Source organism: Mus pahari, chromosome 3 (assembly GCF_900095145.1).
Source record: "Mus pahari chromosome 3, PAHARI_EIJ_v1.1, whole genome shotgun sequence".
Taxonomy (NCBI): domain Eukaryota; kingdom Metazoa; phylum Chordata; class Mammalia; order Rodentia; family Muridae; genus Mus; species Mus pahari.
This window is the reverse complement of record NC_034592.1, coordinates 63,351,900-63,358,825: the sequence shown is the minus strand read 5'-3', so window position 1 is coordinate 63,358,825 and position 6,926 is coordinate 63,351,900. Positions and strand designations below refer to the sequence as shown.

General features: G+C 44.3%; 1 pseudogene; it reads right to left on the bottom strand.

Moving 5' to 3' along the window:
• Positions 1 to 5,341: 5,341 nt before the first annotated feature.
• Positions 5,342 to 5,985, bottom strand: LOC110319486 (annotated as a pseudogene).
• Between the last annotated feature and the right edge of the window lie 941 nt (positions 5,986 to 6,926).

Here is a 6,926-nt window from a genome sequence, read left to right as displayed (position 1 = left end):
CATTTGGGAAGAGGGCTGATAAGTCTCTACATTTGGAGAACTGTATTTGGGTATGGATTCTACAGTTACACTGCTTGGATTTGAATCCAAATGCCTTCTCTGACAGCATCACTTGTGTTATTAATGGGATTTCCAACACCCAGAAAGTGGTTTTGAGGAAAGGGTGTGCAGTAATTGGCTGCATGAACGAGTCACTTGGAGGCAGGGAAACCGTTGGCTGAGTCACTGTCTTTGTTTCCGTTGTCCTTTACTTTGGTAGCTTTGGTGACTCACATATACACAGGTGAGATCCTCCCTGCTGTATTTAGTGAGCTTTCTGAGGTCTGTCCCCATCTATTGGTGTCTGCTGTGTGTGTGCAATGGAGAAACAGCTCACTAGTGTGAGCGAGCAGGATTTCACATCCTAACCTTTTTATTGATTTTGGTATACCACACACACACACACACACACACACACACACACACACCTCCTCATACACACTCCCACACAATCGAAGTTAAAGGGACAAAGCATATCCGTGTTCCTGTCTAAAACATCAGCAGGCTCTTTCAGCCAAATGACTTGAACACTTTGAGATATGGCATCGCCGCCCTAAAGAATTCTCTAGTATTTTCCCATTAATAGGTACAAGGAACTATTCAATGGAAATCGAGTAGAATTCTCCAAAGTGTGTAAAGAACAAGGTCCTCTACCTCTGTGTGCTTTGGTTCTCCACCATTCTCCTCAATTGGATTTACAGTTGGCTGGTTTCCCTCAGAGTTCTTGTGCCGTGATAGATCTCCACCCCACACTTGAAACCTCACAGGGCAACTGACAATGAGAAACCAAGGCTTCCTTGTCACACAATTGTAGACCAGAACCCCCTTATTTTCTAACGTGTACTTTACCTGATTTTTTTTTTCATTTTAAACTCCATTCCTTCAGTCATTTCTTTTTTCTCCGCCATTTAATCAGCACATGTCGTGAGCACTTTCTAGAACGATGGTTCTCAATCTGTGGTTTGTGATTCTTTGGGATTGAACAATACTTTCACAGAGGTCACCTCAGAACAGCAGAAAACACCAGTATTTATATTACAATTCATAACAGTAGCAAAATTATAGTTATGAAATAGCCACAAAAATAATGTTATGGCTGGGGAGGGGGTCCCCACAACATGAGGAACTGTATGAAATGTTGCCAGAGTTAGGAAGGATGAGAACCACCGGTCTAGAATCATGCAAGGGCTGTAGAAAGAGATCTAGCCGTACACTAGAAAAAGGGAGTTATAAAATGTAAAAGAGGACACAGATAACAGCCGAACAGAGATGATTTCAAAGTTCCAGAAGAAAAGAGAAGAAAATGAGGTTGTGAGTGAGGAAAGCAGACAGTTTAGAGCCAGTCATTAGCAAAAGAGTCTTGGGTAAGCTGAGACGGTAACATTTCCAGCACATCTTACAAGGGAAAAAAAACAAAAACAAAAAACCCAAAACCTTCTAATCACAGGTTGGCTAAGAAAAACTCCTAGGCAGGACAGAGTTCAGTGCACTTGAAAAGCAAAAAGTAGTGTGCCTGGGGGGAGCTAGGGGAAGAAAAGAGTAGGACTTAAGAAAATACATTGCCAAGGAGTCAGTGGATAACCGAGGAGATGTGAGCCAAGAGGCTTCCGGACACACTGTAACAACTCTTCTGGACACACTGTAACAACTCTTGTCTGTGTTCCCTAGAGCAAGCTAAGTGCTGTTCCTTGGGCAAGAAAGCTGCTTTCCATTCAGCTAAGTGGGCTGAAGCGTTCTCTGATGCTCAGCACTGTCTAAATTGTCTTCAGTGATTAAATGGTTTACACGATTTTACATGTACAGAAGCAGGCTGAGTCTATCCCTTTGTGCTGTATGTCCCACCGTGACTTATTTTAGGGTGCTCACTCATGGCGGCTCCTAAAGCGCACCTTCCAATGTAGAAATCAAGCCCACCCACGAAAAGTCTCAGATGCTAACATTTTTAGGCCTAGCAGCAACTGTTATAATTACCTTCCATTGTAGATCTGCTTTTTCTCGGAGCATCATCATTCTTCATAATGAGTTCTATAATTTCCCTATAGAGTAGGCTGAAGAGCTCAAACTAAGCACGAGCAGTTGATCACTGTCTGTAATCTGCATTGCTCTTTATCCAAGAAAATATTCATTCTTATTAGCCAGATTGAGACCTATTATGAATGTCAATGTGACTTAATTAAAGCATAATATTGATCATGATACCACTCTCCAGACTCAAATGCCCTCCCCCACGATGCTTACCAACCTAACCCTTCACTGATGAAGTACGGAAATAAATTAGATAAAGGCGTTTTTGATAAGTTAGGGAGATTTAACCAAAGTCTTTCTTAATGAAAAAATAATAAAAAAGTATGAGATGAATTGTATCTGCTAAATTATACATGCAGAAAGACTTCAGCAAAATAAAAAATGTGTTTTGCTACCTTTCCATCTAAATGTCGGGCAATACTTCTTCAACTCCTAAGTAGTCAATTCACTATGTGCTATGCTGTAAGTGTTTGCCTACACAATGAGCTTGTATTCTGTTAGTTTTCCTAAATTCTATTTATTATTATTTGAAGGGAACAAAGCATTAGAAAAAATTTACAAATCCCTGGCTTAGTATTTATATATGTAATAAGGCATAGGAAATTGAAATGATTTCAATAATCATGGAGATGATCACAACATTATTGGAAAAAAAAACCCTGCCCATTTCTCTGGAAAAATATTTTAATGGATTCATGGTTAGGTAGGAAAAGGTCCCAAACTGGGTTGGTGTTTGAGGAGTGTGGGGCGATGGAAGGTGACTGTTAAAATAAGGACATGGAGAAGCGCATCCCTTCTCAGGCTCTCTTTTGTGGGTGTAGAGGATGTTGTCCTTTATTGGGAGAATCTTGGTTGGAGTTGTATGTCATTGTTCCAGAAATGACTGAGTTGTCATCCTGGAGCTAGACACATGAAGAAAGAGATGACTCAGATCGATGTGAGGGTGGACTGAGCATGAAAGAAACAATGATGAACGTTAGGAAAAGGGGGGCTGGGTCCTGCTTTTCCATCTGTAAGGGATGGGGCGATGTGGTTCCCACTCCTGGGGCAGGGCCAGCAGGGCGTGGGCCTCCACTAGTGTTCATGGTTATTGTGGGTGTAAGGTTTGTTTGTGTGTGGATGGGAGAGAGAGGGAGAGAGAGAGAGAGAGAGAGAGAGAGAGAGAGAGAGAGAGAGAGAGAGAGAGAGNAAGGAAGGAAGGAAGGAAGGAAGGAAGGAAGGAAGGAAAGAAGGAAGGAAGGAAGGAAGGAAGGAAGATAGACAGAGAATAGATATACATTACTTCATGTTTCTCCTAAAATTCTCCTCTCTGCCAAGGCTAATGACTCCATGACAATCAGAGACAACATGAGTCTGGGAGGCAAATGTGTGTCTATGTCTCAGCAAAATGGTAAAGGCTGTGACTTAAGGACAGCCCTTACGAATGTGGAAAAGACCGCTGAAAACATGAGTTCAAAAATAGGTCATTTCTCAACTATCCAAAATATCAGGATGCCCTACGGAGTGTATAAGGATTATCACAGATCTAAAGGAACAGAGGCAGCTGCACAACGAGCCAGCTTGTCAGGGAGATACTAAGGAAAGAGATAAAGAGATTTAGGGACTGGTGATTGCAGGGCAAGATCCCACCAGCTATGCTTACAAAGGCAGGTAGATTCCTGAGTTCAAGGTTAGCCTGGGACAGAAGGAGTTGAGGTCAAGACCCAGGCAAAGTAGGAATGGTCATTTCAGGGCAGGGTCTTACCCCGAGATCTTGTGTTTTTGGTCTCTTTCTAAGAATCTAGGAGCTGGAGTCACAGGATGCTGATTCATGGGATAATCAAAAAGGAACATGGGGTAGTGACTGAATAAATATAAAAATAAAAAGACTGGGTTTTTGATATGCAAGCGTTGAGCTATTCAGAGAGGTTTTAGAACAACGAGAGAAAGCCATCTAAGCAGACCGACCCATAGGTAGGCTGTTGGCTTGAACCCTTGATTTGACTTCAAGTCATTTAACACCACTCTCAAACGTTCCTTCCTCAGGATCATGACCTAGCCAAGAGTGGACCTTGGCAAAGGAGTCCCTGCTTGGAGGTTCCCAGAACACTTAGACACCCGTTGGACATGCCACAGTGCCCTGCAACAAGAGCCTAAACGACGGCCTTCATGAAAGGTCACACAATCTATGGGAAGTTTGTAGATACTCAACTTGCACTTCAATTCATACCCACTGAAACGCCTGTGGGTGCAAATAGCCAAAAAACCAACCCACATCTGGGATTTGGGGCTCAAAATGCTAAAATCCTGACAAGTCTCTTTCAAGCCATAAACTCTTAAAGGGCGATCCCTTGAGTCTGTTTCCTGTGAGACACCAGAATGGCATCTGGCATCACAAGATGGCTGCAGCTGCTCTGAGGCCACAAGGTTCAAATTCACATCCGAAGGAGAGAGGCAGACTCCTCCCAGTCAGGGTCAAGGACAGTCCCAGTGACGGTTACTAGCCCAAACTAGCCCAAGAGACTGGACTACCATGCCTGGTCTGGGTTCATCCTGGCTGGGTATAGGGGAATGAGGGGAAGTAGTGAGGATGTTTGGTAAATAATGTTGAAGGCCTTTACTACACCTAGCTACATCTCAGAATTTAGACATCAGGAACAGTTTAACGTAAAAAGAAGAAAAAAAAATTCATCAACTGCCCCAAAACAACCTAATTGTAATTTTCTTTCTACAGCTGTTATATAATAAAATTATTTTCAAATTAACTGTATCATTTTCTCAGAGCTAAGAGTTAGTCAGATTCATTTAACCTATATCAATATTGCTGTGTAGCCTCCCCCTGCCTTGAGCAGGCTGACTCAGACCTGTTCTGCCATTGTGAATATGACCACCTAGGGTGGAGTCTGCCACCTCTGGACTTTTCACCAAGATGCCAAGAGGCTGAACCTGTTCTCCTGGCACTATCCTGACATAGTGGGAGATGGGATCTCTCCCCCCCCCGCCCCCACCCCCTTATAAGCTCAGACTCTTAAGTAAACTTTGGACCTTGATCAGTATCTTTGTCTTGGTCTTGTTATTCCTCTCGCCATTTTCTCTCATGCAGCCCCAGCCTCCCTTTCAGGAACCCGGTTCATGTAGCTGCCTGCAGCTAAAGTACTGTATTGGTGCAGCTTAGAGATAACGTCTGAGATGTAGCCCAGCCTAGTCCAGAATTTAGATAGTTTTTGCCATAGCCTAAGGACAATGCTTTTATTTTATTTTAAAAAGTAAATCAACAAAAGGGAGATGGGACCAGAGCACAGGTTAGTCCATCCACAGAGCACAGGTTAGTCCATCCGGGCCTTCAGCGTCCTGGTGGTGATCTTGTCTTTCTCAATGATGTGGACAATGATGTCCATGCCTGACACGGCATCCCGGTCCACCACACTCAGCATGGCCTGAGAAATGGTTTCAAATACGTGTTCTGGATCCATGTTGGGCTACCAGAGAGACTCACACATCCCATACATTTGTTCGGAGCAGGTGCCACTGACTACGAAGTCCCATTGGACCATGGGACAGCCAATGAGGTCCAGAGGGCAAATGAAGGGTTTACAGGTCTTCGGGTCCAGGACAGCAATGACAGGCTTTGCGTAGTAAGGACCAAACCGCTTCTTATATTTGAGATAGGCCACCATGCTCATGAGGGTGTAAGGCTTGATCTGCCGACTTTCTTTTAGCTCATATAGGTTCAGTCGGAACTTGAGACGCTGGGCAACTGTCTGGATGTCAGTGGCCAGGCCGGCCAGGCCTATGTAGAGTCTCACCCATGGGAAGTATCTTCTGGAAGTCCGTGGTCACCATCTGGGCCTGGATCCCGAAACGCCTGTCTGCAGTGATGGCCACACAGTTCTTTCCCTTCATGGCCATGACGGCCCCTCCATTATAGGACATAATAGACATGATAGCGCTGTACTAGAAGCCCAATCCCCACTGCGTTGCCTGCAAACCGGCTCTGGCTTTCTCAGGGACAACACTCTTGCTGAGTCCTCAGGACAATGCTTTTAAACGTAAACTCTGAACTCACTTTGAAAGTTTTGAAGATATAACCAATTCATGAATTCGCATCAACACGGAAGCTGGATGGAGACTGGAAGAAGAATCTGGAAGTCTTTCAGTAACAGGGGTTTGGTCCTTAGCCTTTCATCTCCGTCAGAATCTAAGGCTCACTGCCCAAAATGATGCCAGCCTGGCAGCTGAGAGAGGGAACCCAGCTGTGGAGCTCTGGAGGGTTTTCCAGGCCTCCCTCTGGGCATCCTTGTGCCATTTATGCAGGATCTCCCAATACATACCAAAAGTCTGAGTAGCGGGAGCTCCTGCCAGTGGCTCACAGTTGGAACCATGCTTTAGACAGCAACGTTTTCCAGATGTACAGACTCAGTGCCTGGGGAGATCTGCTTAGAACAGGGTAGATGTTTATCTTGCTCACTGAAGAGGGTGTGTGGCAGACACCCTTCTGGATACAAATGAAGGAATCCTCTTGAATGTATTTAAGGCGGTGACAACCTGGTGAAGAAGAAAGTACTAGAGGATTTTAGAAAGCAAGAGTCTTTGTATTTAGCCCCACCCCCACCCCCCTACACCCCCCCCCCATCGCTTTAGAGACTCTCAATTTATAGGAGGGCTAGGAAGACATGGCTACTAAACAGAATGGCTTGCTATTCTATGAGGACATGGGAGTCCTTCGCCTTCTGCTTTCTCTTTCTCTTATGCTGAGATTCCCAACCTGCTGCCTCCCTTCCAAAGCTCTCCTGGACTACACCTGGGAGAGCCTTCTTTATTGCCAAGTGAGCAAGGTCTTTAAAGACTAAAAAACATGGACATTGACATTTTAAAGAATATTA